Here is a 13,910-nt window from a genome sequence, read left to right on the forward strand (position 1 = left end):
GCTTAAGGGATCTTAAGGCATTATATACATATGTACACACACCTCTTGCCACTCTAACAGCCATAGAAAGGGCCCACATCCAAAACACCACCTCCAGTTGAGTGTCACATTATTGGGTTCTTGTTCCTTCTTCTCCCACTGCCCTAAGCCCCTGCCTCTCTAATTTTCTTGAAACCTCCTCACATTCATTAATAGCCAGCTGTAAATAAATCACTTCTAAAGAAAAAGCCCAGAAGGTCAGATCTGCTTTTCCAAAATGACAATAAGTAATGCAATTGAGGCAGTACAGGGAAACATTTTGAATGCTCATAGTTACATAATAGCACACATAGTTATGAAGTTGAAAAGAAATTAAATATTCTTACATAGAAAAAGCCCTGTATCTCTGCAGTTGTGTTTTCTCCACCTGGCCACAGGACAAGACAACTGCTCCACTACCAAGACAGCAACTAAAACTATGAAAATCAACCTACTTGACACAAAAATAGCCCTGCAAAAAGTGAGGTAATACAGTGACTTCAGACACTTAATATTTCTTTCAATTTTTGCTATACAGCTTGCTTAAATGTTTCTATTGTGATGTGCACCAAGGGAACATTTACTAGACCTGCACTTGGATGGATGTAGGTTTTCATTTACCTTCAAGGTTATTTTCATAAAAGCATTACATTTCCCCCTTTTATCACAAAGCTGCCGAGTACTTCAAGTCCTCCATCTGCAACTTATGAGTTACAATACAATTGCCAATACAGGAAACGACAGACCATGTCTAGTTAGGAACATCATCCTCCCCTCCTTGCACCAGGAGAATACTACAAATGAGTCCTTATGGAAAGTGCTCAGCAAGCCAAGTACTGCACTATATGAAATTTGGGAGCTTATTTTTCTCTCAGAATAATAAATTAGTGACAACCCTACAACAAACAGTTCTTCAGTTTAATCTGAAGAATTTTATTTCTATTAGACAGAAACACTAGTTTCCTTGTATCTTGCATCTTAACCTCTTCTGATTATCTCTCATGCTATGCTTCCTAAATCTCCACGCAGAAAAGCTGCACTCATATGGAATCCAGTTAGTGTGTTAGCAGCACAGGGTGCTCAGGGATGCTGCGATGGAGAACTTTAAATGGGCAATATTTTCCATCTACTAAGGCAGCCCCTGCTCCCCACAAGTCTGCCAAAATATGTTTTCAAATACAAACAGAAGTTTAAAGTGTTCTAAGAAACCAAAAAATGGCTCATGGGATCACAGCTAGTGCTGTATCTCATTTCTCTCATCCCAACAGCCCTGGAAAGAGCAGTAGTTTGGGGCTGAGAGGCCCAACACAGTCACTGCTGATTGGGGTAACTCCAGGGAGAAAAGAAAAGCCACCATGGAAGAGGAGAGAGGGACCACAACTTGCTAGCACAAGGAAGCCACGGGCAGAAAACTAATCTACATTTTTCACAGTAAAAAAGCAAAACAAAGGCTCCCAGACCCTCCTGAAGGCAGGCATACTGCCATCATACAGACTCCAGCAACACTTGGCATCAGCAATTAGATCCTCCAATTACCGGAGGAGACAGCATTCTCTTCACAGGAAAGAAAAAGAGACCCTAGACTCTCAGCCCCCCTCACAGTGATACTTTACACTTGGTAAATACATCTAGCCTATTACTTAGACATTATTTTAAAAATCAAACAAAAAAAGCCCAGACAAGAAAACGCCACAAAGCCTCCTAAAAAAAGTACTCACCCTTTCCCAGTCACCTGCCAACACCAGCCCTCAGAAAAGCGCTCTGCTGGCTTTTCATCTCCTCCCCTAATCATCATCCACTAATTAATAAACAAGGTACAGCTGTTTCCCCTCCACCCTGACCTTTCACCCAAAAGAACCAGCAAGTTCCTAATAACTTACACAATCAGGAGAATTGATTGCACCTGTTGCATCAGTGCTGCCCTCTCCTCAATGCAACTTTAATATTCGTGCATGTAGCCAGGCGTGCAGTGTGGCAGAAGACATAGTTCTTAAAAATACACTAATAGCCAATACATTGCCCTAGGCCCTAATTGCAGATCCCCTCAGCAACAGAGGAACAAGATCACCTGTCTCAATTCCCTGTAATTTGGAGCCAGCTGTAATGAATCTGCCCTGATTAGGAAGAACTTGACGCAGAGCAAGTTTTTACCCCTCTTCACTTGATCACTTCAGTCAGTGGGAAACTGCGTGTTTATTGCCACTTTTAACCCTGTATTTAAGATTAATCCTGCTTTCAGCATTGTTAATTCTCGTTATTTTATCTGTGTTGTGGGCTGTTAATGGCCTTAAGCATGTAATTTCTCTTTCCTCGTATTTGACAGGTGCTGACTTTTAGGCTTCCTGAGAAAGTGGTTTGGGGATACCTCTTCCAACAAGGCTTTTCTAGAGTGCAAAACCCTTCCCAGAGCTCAGCAGTGAGAAGTGGGCGGGTACCATGCTGACCTCAGAGCTCTGCAGCTTTCAGGTGCAACCAGTGCTGTCTGTCACAGGAGCAGCTCCATCTAAGGAATTTTTTTGGTGGAATTGGTTTTAAAATGCAACGATCAGCATACAGTTGAGAACTGCAATTTTAGTTTTCAATCGAGATTTTATTCTGCTCGGCACTGGGCTTGATCCAGGAGCCTGTGGATTCTTGTTCTAAGCAATCTTTCTGTTAAACAGAATGTGAGCTCAAAAAACCCTGGTTTTCTCTTCAGCTTTTGTTCCCGATTTGCTGTCCAGCACACCCACTGGGGTAAACAGCAATTACACTGTATCATTTTGAACTGAACCTCACCAGTCCAACATCATCATTAGAGATGGTCATGATATAACCCTTCTGGCAATTGGTATCTCCGCTAAAACTTATTGCTGTCACTCATGATAATTATCTGTAAGAACTTGAAAAGGAAACAATTACTGCTGTACCAAACCACTCAGTGGCTCCCTGATTTTAAACTCCACTGCAGTTACATCATTTTGACATTTGTCAAGTGACACATCAGAACAGAAAAAGCACATTTAAAGCTGAAAAGTACCTTTTCATTCTTTATATCTGATTTCCGGATCTCTGAAGAAAATGAAAGCTTTTCCCTTGGTTTCTAGCTGTATATTTTAGCAGTTACATTGAAACAATCAGTGGAATCTAGTTTCCTTTTTGCTTTCTCAACAGCAGCTACACATAGCCTTGAGTCAGAAGACAGACTCAGTCAAAAGGACAAAGCTATTCAGTTTGAGATACTATGCCACTAACCAGCATCTATAATAAGATGATTCTAATCTAATTCTTGCAAAGATTTTTGTGAAGAAATTAGCAGACAAATAGATAACTTTAAATTAATAGATGTGTGGGTGATAAAGTGTTCAACCAAAAAACTGGGAAAGAAGGAATGGCAAATCAAGGTATAATTTAAAAAATCTGCTTATTATAAGGCTGTGGTTTGGTTGGTTGTTTTCTTTTTCTCAAGCTGCCTTCTGGAGGAGGACAGCATTATTATCTCAGATTTTGCCCACATAAACTGGGTTCTAGAGAGATACTTGTTACTTATCCGTGCATCATTCAGACAGGGAAACCAGATCCAGAATGAACTCAGGCATAGCATACAGATCTGAATGATTTCTGTAAAGACCTCTGGAGTTCCTCTGCCTTCCCCTGCTCATCAGAGATCTCTCTGATGCCTGATGAAACTGTCAAAGTCACAGCATGAATGAGGGGAAAGGAGAGAAACCACCACAATTGTTCAGTGGGACTCCAGATCCCACTGCATCTTCATGCACCTGGGGGATTGTGGAGTGTGGAATCAGCTGGCAGCTGGTTAGAGCTGTGTCACTGCAGCCACATGAATCTCTCCTGAGCATAATCAAGCTGCTGTCTACACTCACCAGCCTGCACACCCATGTGCCCCCCTCCACACTGCTCACGCAGGAGATTCCTGTGGAGTAACAGCAAAAAAATTCAGCATCAGATTAAAATGCTGACAACAAAACAGATCATAACACCAAATCCACTGACTGGAGCTGAACCTGGTGCAAGGCGTTTGCTAAGCAATCTCTTGATTTTCGTCTCAGCATTTCTGGATCTGCACATGAACAATGAATTCCTGGCTCTTGAGATATTTGCTACTTAATCAACAAACACACATCTGGAGCTTCATTTTAAAATTCATAACTTTTTTTCATTCTGAGATCTTCTGTGGTTTCTACCTTCTTTCTCTTTAATATCACTCTTTCTATTTTCCTTACTACATATAGAAACCAGAAAAACAGAAACCAAGTGCATTGTTTTCCACCTGGAAGAAGGTGAGCTATTAAAGCACCCAGGACTCTGAAGGAGACAGTATTTACATGAAAACTGTCCCTCAGAATGCTGCCTCTACAAAGGCATCAATGAGTAATCAAGTTCTGGAAGTAATCAAATCTGGAAACTTGCTGTCCTCTGACATTCAGTCCGAATAATCTATTTTCTGTTTGAGCTGCTGCCTGGAGTGAAGCATGTGTAACACTGATGGGGCTAGGATGCTACACTGAACACATGGAAGCTGTGGTTGGATGATTCAGTCTTCAAAACATTAAATCTCAGGATAAATATTCACTTGCTAGACATACTTACAGAACAGCAAGGCAACCCTGTGGAGGTGAAATCTAGATAAACAGTACATCAGCACAGAGTAAACCTGATTAAACCAGGAAAGAAAAATATTGCTTTAATGAAGAAATTGAAGGGAGGGAATTTACTTTGCTGTGATTAAAAAATCCTTGGATAATTGTTTACCTCTCTTGTAAGCTCCATACTTTGAGGGGGATTGGTGTAATCGGCTCATCTCTGCTGCTGCTTAAAACAGAGATAGAGGCAGTATGGTGATTACGTCTTTTAGGTTTCTCTTCAAATCAAACAAACAAACAACACTTTCAAAGCCTGTAGTAGTAGGGTCTGCCCAGGATGATGGCTGAGCTCTGAGTGCAGCAGAGAGAACAGTGCTCTTAGATGTGTCTGTCTCTTGGATTCTCCATTGAGGTTCCCAGTCCCTCACCTGAGGCATTTCTTTCCTTACCTGGAAGGAATGGTAGAACCAAGGGTGACACACAGCAGCATTTGCTGAGCTCTGCCAGTCCCCAGTGCTGTGCTGCTAGAGGTCCTTCAGCCCCAACCAAGATGTCAAACAATTTTACATCTTGTTAAAGCCCCTATCTGCCTCCTGGCTGTGTTTTAGCAATCCATCTCCCTTGTCCTACATCTTGGTAGTCCAGGCACCAACCCTCTGCCAGACATGGATTTCAATGGGTATTTTTCCAGCAAGGGAGGAGGAGAGGAAAAGGAACAGTGACTCCGTTCCAGCTGCTTGCCTGCAGGGCTCCAGCAGAGCTGGCACATGGCCCCTCTCGTGTGCATTTGCTGCAAGGCTTTGCCTCTGGTGCAGGGTAACGGGAACTCTCAAGGAAGACAGTGCTCAGGAATGCAAGGCTGCAGCAAGGGAAAAGGGATAAGCTCTTTATCTCTTCAATCTGATTCTCAGAATGAGGAGACCCGATTAAACCTCCCATTTCAGGGCATGAATAGCATCTGACAAAACCGCTCCAGTACAGAGGAAGTTCTGTCCCTGTAAGATCTGTGTTTCTGTTCATGCTAAGAAGATGCCAAATAACAGCAAGGCCTCCCAAGAGGCCTGAACTCTTTAGTAGGAGTTAAATATGTTGAGATGTGAGGAAAGCAATCTATTAGAAAAACATTAGATTCAGAAGAGTGATTTTAATGGGATCTGTTTACTGTGTGAACCAAAGGCAATCCATCAAACTTCTCCTATGCTGCAACAAGCAGGAAGCAGGTGCACCTGACTTATGGGCTGTGGACAGTCCTGCCATCTGAGCCATGTTCACTGCTCTGAACAGGGGTGCTGAGGCACTGAAAAACTGCCAGCCAACCCAAACCACACCCACAGGCCTGGGGCCTTAGACAGTAAGAGGGTTTGACACTGCGAATATTTTCTCCTTGGTAACGTGCAGCCTCTGAGAGAAAATGAGCATTTGCTGAGCTGCCCCACAGGCGTAAAACAATACCTCCCCCTGCCATCTGGCAAGGTGTTGACAGGTGATTAAGTGACCAGTGGCCATGGACTCTCCATAGAATTAGGTGTCAGCAGCGCTTTCTTTTTTTTGTAGCAAACCTGTTCCTACATTAGCCAGGAGAGGAATGTGAGAGGTCTGCAACCCCCCAAAGAACCCCACTTTGCTTAAGTCACTCCACCAAAACTGACCCACATGCCCTCAGCCCCTTGCATAGGACCATTGCTGTGACTATTCTCCCTGCCAATTTGTGAACTTCTGCTTCTGAACTCATCTACTAAATAGTTTCTAAAACACGTGAAGCATTCATTACATAGGGCAGTCTTTGTACCCCCAAGAACTAAACAACTGGACTAAAGGATGATGAAGATATAATTTCCAAGTGCAAAGACTTATCATGGAAGCCACTGATTTTTTAAAGAAATGACATTGTGAAAGAAAAAAATCCTCAAGAAAAAAAAAACTAAGAAAAAGGATATAAGGGTAAGGAGAAACTACACGGAGAGTCCCATGATTAATTGCTATCAATATTTGCATGATTTCTGTAACCACATCTCCTAGTCATGGACAAGGACCTTCTGTGCTAACAGCTAATATATTAATTCTGAGGCATATCTGTGCAGTGTTTGACAGCCTCTGTCATTAAAACATAAGGCACTTTGTAGCCTTGCCAAGGGACCAAGCCACTCCTGTTCTCCTTCACTGGCCTGCCAGTGACAACTCTTGGCTCTCCAGGATGCCACAGGAAGTGCTGTGTGTGTCCCACTGTTTAACCAAGAACTGTAGTGTAGCATTTAAAAGGCAGTGGGAACAAGAAGGCCATATAAGAAATCCCTGTGATATTTCTAATGGAATAACATCAGCTCCTGAAGAGAAGCCCACCTCGTACTCTACGGCTTTCTCACATTCCACTGCGAATGACTTTGCTGCCTCTCTTGCTGTAAATAAGAATTCCCCTGAACTCAGTGGAATTTCTCAGCTGTAAAACATGCAGGAGGAAAGACTGTGTAGCATAAAACAAAAAGGCAGATAGAGCCTTGCACTTTTGACTAAATCCAAGATTAAATCTGTTTTCAGCCCCTGTCAAAAACAAAGAAAAGGAAACTTTGCTTTGTCTTGCTATTTAATGAGAACGTATTTCTCATGTCTGCAGTCAGACATGCCTGGTAACTGGGTAATACCATGTCTGTGGTGTGTGTATATGAACTGCATATTCATCCAAGGGAGGAAGAATTCACCTCTACGTGGCTGTACAGAGGAGTTGTGCTGAGAAAAATGCACAGGAGCTGACACCAGAAAACAAGGTGCTGTTCTGGGTCAGGGGACTGAGATCCCTCCTGAGGCCGTGTGGTTGCATTCCTCTCTCTCTCACTGCTCTTGTGCATTTGCATGTGAAGGTGTGTGAAGAGCCTGATGGACAAGGCTCAATATTCTACAGCACATTGATACAATCTGTCTCCTTCCCCTTCCTGGAGAGAGGCAGGAGTTCTGATATTACAGTACTGTGTGCTATGGACTAGAAATGCAAGGAATAACCTAGTGTGACGTTCAGTTTCACCCCCTCCCCTTTGTGCATGGGCTTATTTTCACCCTGCAATACAACATTTTGCCATTTCAAAAGTTCCCGTGGAGGTGTCTTAAAGATGTTCAGTGAGGGAAAAGAGTAAGATGTAGGCGGGTTTCTAAAGCCTGGGACCCAAACATTCCCATAATGCCCTCAAATAACATCAAGAAACAAAAATGACATCCAAAATGAATTCTCTGCACTGTTTCACAGCACCATCCAAAGAGAGTGAAGTCCCTGATTTAAAACGTGTCAGGCCGTGCCCTCTCTGAGAAGCTACTATCAGTAAGAACAAAGCAGCAGCACATATTTCTTGAGTGGAAACTCCCCCAACACATTTCTGGAAGCATCAGGAATTATTTAAAAAGTTCAAGAAGTATTTTCCTGGTGTTACCCTTAATCTTTATAACCCTGATGCCTTATAATGTCCTACTGATGTCTGAATAAGAGCACCTTAGTCACATATCAACTCTTCCTTATGCTGTGTGTATAATTTTAGCTGAAGGTGAAGAGCAGCTAAAGGCTTTGCACTTTATATCCAGGAGATCCTGAAAAAAGCCCCAAATTTTTAGGAGAATTCTCCAATGAGAAAACAACCCTAGTTTGCTTCCTCTTGAGCATTTTCTGACCCTTTCCTGAATATAGACTATGTTTGAGACATTAGTGCTGCCAAGACTTGAAAGTCATAGCAGCTGGGTTTGACTTACTGTAAGGTATTTACACCCACCACTGAGACAGGAGCACTGCAGGCTTCAAAGAACACAGCAGACGTGCGCAGCAGTATTAAACTCATTATCAGGATCATTGTTGACTTTCTCTTCCCACACAGTTTGTCTTTCTAATTACACCTACAAATACACAACCTAGGTGACCCGCTCCCCATCTATATTCACCAAACACTGAAAAATCCCCTGTGCAATTGCAGATGCAGTCAGGTGGTGGTTAACACCAGTCCTCTTTGGAGAATGGCCATCTACTCTGAACACATATTAATTAAACCCAGAGATACTTCTGGGCGGCATTTCATTTTCCTGAGTCAACATAACCTCATCTAATGTCTGGGAGCATCACTTTTCCCACTGTGACTTGCTGTGCTTAACACAACCCTGGGCAGCTATTTAAGGGCAGAGGACACAGCTCTGGTGCTCTGCCTGTTGCATATTTGGTTGCACTCACAAAAAAGGTGCTACTTTTACTTACCTGTGCAACTTATTGCACCTGTCATGACCTGCTCAAAGCTCAGGACTAAAAGGGTTCTGGCATCTGCTTTGGAATTTGTACCCTTCCAAGGGATGAGGAGACCTTCATAGCCTCTGGCTCTCCTCTGCCTCTTCCACAGCAGTGGGTGACATTTCCTAGGCACCATCTGACACCCCCTGGGACAAATCTGCTTATTTAAAACATTGTGCTCAGTCTGAATAGTGAATTGCGAGGGGAAAGGGAGGTTGCCTCTGCATTTTGCTTGTTTGTTTGTTTGCCATTCTTAACTGCACACATTTGCATAAAAGAAGGAATGTTTATCATCTTCTCCCAGAGCTTATTCCCTATCTGAATCTGTTGATGACAGCTTAATCATTTCCACAGCAACCAAGATCATGACATCAAACAGGATATAAGCAGCAGGGACAGATGATCTCTCAGGAAACAGAGGTTCCTCTTCCATGTACATAAATACTCTGAAAAACAAGAGAGAAAGAGAAATACAGAGAGTATCTGCCACAAAAATGTGATTGTTCTAAGAGTTTAGAGACTGCCCATTTTTTCTGTCATTGTCTGTCTGCTGCTGCTTAACAGTACAAAATTACATTGTGTTCTATGGTTTGAAACAGTATTAAATGACAGACCTAGCATGAGGGACAGACAGCTTCCTTCCTCAGAGCTGGAAAGGCAGGTGTACAGGCAGGTCCTCTGCCAGGCACAGCCCATGCTTTAGGTGGTTGCAGAGGAATCCTTCTTGGTCTGTTTGGCAACTTTTGCTAATTTTGTTCTGAATAAGGAAAATAGAATCATGACCTTAAGCCCTTCATTTCACTAGTTTCAGGTGCTTTTACTTTGACAATATCCCTTTTTATGCTAAAACAGAAACTAAATCTGTGTTCTTACTAGGGAGGCCTTTTGTATTTAACCTTTCTGAATAAGGACCTCAAAATCTGACCTTTCAGTTCCTTCAGCAAATGAGTAACACACCACAACACAGCTTGTAACAAGCAGAACTGCTGGGTTCAGCTCCTGCAGCTCCCTAACTTAAGAGAGCTGTACAGGTAGATGGAAACAGCTCCATTTTCTGAATGCTTTGGGATTAATCACAAATGATTGCTTAGTTCAGGGATGGCCAGTTACATGCAGCTCGTAATTATTTAATCTTACCCACTATGCCAAGCTCTGCTGTGGCTCAGGGCCACGTGGAGACTGGTGTGACACACTAGAGTTAGGGACAGGCCAATGGTCATGCCAGACTGAAGAGATGCTATCAACCCTGCAGGTGGTAAAATTGCTGAGGAAACTAGCATCTGACACAGGAATAAACTAAGTAAAACTGCCAGAAGAATAGATTATTGATCACCCTGCCTTCTGTTTGAAAATTAACGCTACCGCGAGACAGAGAGCAATCCGGCTCCCTTTCCAAGGGAATGAATCTGACGGAGGCAGGAGCTGCTAAACTGAAGATCTGCGGCCCTCAAGTGAGAGCTGGTGGTAATGCGGGCGGGGAGCGGCGATGCTGAGCTCACACTGAGCAGGGACATGCGTAAAGTCAGCTCATGTAGGGCAGACCCGGGCACAAACAGAATCCATCTCGCTTTTCCCAGTCTGGATGGTTATGGACTTCTGGTAGATTTTGGCTGAAAAGCCAGTGGCAAGATTAGTACAGAAATATCTGCAGCTGTCTAGGTCAAAGCAACAGTGACATCTCCAGCCCCTGGCTGGCAGTCGGGAGGGAGCTGAAGACTGCACAGCAAACTTGAGGTAAAAGTGAAAAACATGAATGTCTTACTGATTAGAATAAGCCACACTGCAAAACCTGGGGGTTGACTCTGGAGTTTAGGTCCTCAAAACAGCATATAATCTCTTCCCCAAAGTATTGGAGAGGACCAGTGATACTTTTTCATGAGTTTCACTAGGAGCACTCACATTTTCAAACCTTATTCTGGTAGAATTAGGTGTTAATGTGAGAGATGTGAGCCTCAGGACAAACTGCAGGTGCTCAGTGGAAAACAAACAAAGAAAGCGTGGTTACATATAGTTTAAAGCATCAAAAAGCAGAGGATCACAACTTTTTTTCCTAATCATTACTTTACACAAACTCCGCAATGATTGTGGGATTCTGGCTCATGAATTTTGAAATGCTTTAAGCCGGACATATTCCCTGGTGACTGCTTGAGTGCTCAAAAGAATGTAAATCTGCCAGTTTTTAGTGCTGGCTCCCCACAAATTCAGGCCGTTTATCAAAGAGCTCTGCACACACTCACCCAGGAGGCTGCCCTGTCATCTCTCTGGCAGGATGGACCCCGGGAGCCTCACATAACTCTTTACTCATACAGTTCTCCTGTTGCAAGGAGCTAAACCTCCTTTGTACCGATTGGTAGGATTTTTAAAAGGAAAATTTGGGATGCCTGAAGCTATACACAAAGCCAGACACAAACCTTTGATTTGAATGGACAAAACAAATCTTTCTGTGATTTTTTGCCCCCTACAATTCAGGTTTTATTATGTTTTACACTGGTTTTTCCCTTGTGAGAAGGTTTTTTCCTGTTAGAAGGTATCTTTTTGAATGGCCTGTACATACCAGCATAAACTCAACCAGGAGGGTTTTAGTAACAACAAAATATCCAAACTGCCCTTCCAGCGAGCCTTCAAAGGACTTTTCCTGTGTTTGTAAACAGACTTCAGGCAAACACTGGGAACATTTTATGCAAAACCAATTACGAGGCAACCAAAAGAAAGATGTGATGTGCAGCACAATTGCCCAATTATTGTTACTCTTGTCATAGAATCATAGAACCATTTAGCTTAGAAAACACCCTTAGAGTCATCTGGTCCAACCACTAACCTGGCCCTACCAAGTCCACCCCTAAATCATGTCCCTAAGTGCCACATCTACACATCTTTAAACACCTCCAGGGATGGTGACTCAACTGCTTCCCTGAGCAGTCTATTCCAATACTTGACAACCCATTCAAAGGGGATTTTTTTCCTTAATATCCATTGTCATCACAGCTCCTCCCAACATTCTTTTCATGTTGCCTCTAAATTTCCAAGAATCAACATAATTAGCCACACTGAACAAAGCCCCTCTGACCTGTATAAACAGACACAGCTATACAGCTTTCTTAATCACTGTTGCATCTGTGCAGGCAAAAGATTTAGTTTACCGAGATACATTCCTCTGCTGAGAAACACATTTGCTAGGTTTCTGTGGTGGAGTAAGCGGTTTGCTGCAGCTCTTTGCTTGAATAGCATGGCCTTCCTTTGCCAAAAGACCTTTAATTTTTATATCTACACACTTAGAAGAAATAATGTCTTATTCTGGACTCCCACACTGGAAGAAGTATAATACTCACAGCAAGCCTTGGGTCTGAAAAAGCTGTGGGCCAACATACCAAATATATCTCATTATTAGTAAATTGCCCAATGTTTAGATGTTTAAGATAATATTTTTCGCCACTTTCCCAGCTGTAGAAGTCTCTTCCTGAAAGAATTGACATTATATCTGTACCTGTGTGCAAAACCTTCAGTGCAAAATGCCCAACCTGCAAATCCTGCAGCTTTTACACACATGCTGTGTCGAATGCAGGAATGCACACCTGGAGGGCAGTTCCAGCAGAAGCAGCTCATCCCCATGCTGGCATGCAGCATCCTGGTGAGGAACAGGGGTGCCTACACAGCCATAGTCATGCCAGTAGATGTGTACTGCTGCCAGTGGCACAACTTTCCCATGCTGTTCCCAGGAACTGAGCTCTGGGAAAGCAGCAGAGCAAGTCCAGTGTGCCTGATTTCAAGAACAGGAGGGACGCAGATTTTCAACGAGGCATATTTTGGCAGCTGAATGAGATGGACACTGCCTAGTGATCAAACCAAAGCACTGAAAGTAGGAAGATGGGCTAAGTCTCATCCCTGACAGAGAAAAAAAGAGGAGGAAAACAGTGAAAATTCTCACTGCTTCTATTCCCAAAATGAACCAGATAAATGTTTATTGACCTCAGGGAAGTGTGTCAGTAGCCACTATGTGGGAAGTAGCAGAGCCAAAGAGGATGTACAAACACTACTGAGGACCAGAACTCTCCAAAGAAATTTTCTTCACCCTTAGTTTATCAGTGTGTGACTTCCCATTTAGTGCCAATCAAGGGCATCCCCTCCTTCCTCATTCCCATTGCACTGGAGAAGGTGTCAAAGTATTGCTTGGAAGAACTACTTAAGAAAAGGGGAAAAAAGAACCAGATTTCCCAGAGAAACACTGCCTTTGCACAGGTTATCTTAAATTCACATAACAAATCTACTTCATCAGCCTTTATTGAGCATCCTGGTCTGAAACTACGGATCTATAAATAGCTTTATAGTGCTGTCAGTTTGTTACAGCTCATGTAGCAAAACTCTTTCAAAAACAGCAGTTAATTCTTCCTCTCTGGAAGATTTCTTTTTCAAGTGAAAGAGGCAGCCCATCCATGTGACTGCAAATGAGGAGCTGAAATGTGTTTTCATTATTAAATGGCACCAGCTGAAAGATTTTCTGCCTTTTACTGTCTCCAGAGTCTCCCTGAGGTCACTCATCTCGGAGAGCGCCTGCACACAAGGACAGCCTCACAAAGATATTTCTCATCTGCCAACCCACTGTTCTGCATGGCTGGGAGGGATGTTTGGAACTCCTGGGTGCTGGCTCCTGGCTCTGCCAGGATAAGGCAGGAGTGAGGCCACACAGGCTTGTGTGTGAGGGAAGGAGCCCCTGGCTGGGTCAGCCTTGCAGGGTGCTCCCCCAGAGCCCTCTGGCTGTGCAGCTCCTGAAAATGAGCCAGGGCATGGTAGCTGCAAAAGGAGGCTCTTTGTCATGAGAACCAAAACCCCTGTCATGCTTTGCAAACCTTCCCATGCCTCAGATGGTGTGTTATACGCAGATCAATTTCCAAACCATGCTGTTTCTCAAAGCCAGTCTCATGGAGAACGGATGCTCCCAAAATACTTGCACCACATCTTCCAGTGGCTCAGCCTGATGCACTGCATGTGTCCAAAAACAGAAACGCTGGAGCAAAGTGCCAGAGGGAAGAAAAACCACAGTATTCCCCCTCTATTAATCT

General features: G+C 43.3%; 1 long non-coding RNA gene across 1 annotated transcript in view; it reads right to left on the reverse strand.

The window, feature by feature from the left end:
* LOC116447649 overlaps positions 1-1,785 on the reverse strand; it is a 266,152-nt gene extending 264,367 nt beyond the window's left edge. The window contains exon 1 of the long non-coding RNA XR_004241629.1: positions 1,737-1,785. This is a non-coding gene — a long non-coding RNA (uncharacterized LOC116447649). The remainder of the gene's footprint in view (positions 1-1,736) is intronic.
* Positions 1,786-13,910: the final 12,125 nt, after the last annotated feature.

The sequence above is a fragment of the Corvus moneduloides genome, chromosome 8, assembly GCF_009650955.1.
Source record: "Corvus moneduloides isolate bCorMon1 chromosome 8, bCorMon1.pri, whole genome shotgun sequence".
NCBI lineage: Eukaryota > Metazoa > Chordata > Aves > Passeriformes > Corvidae > Corvus > Corvus moneduloides.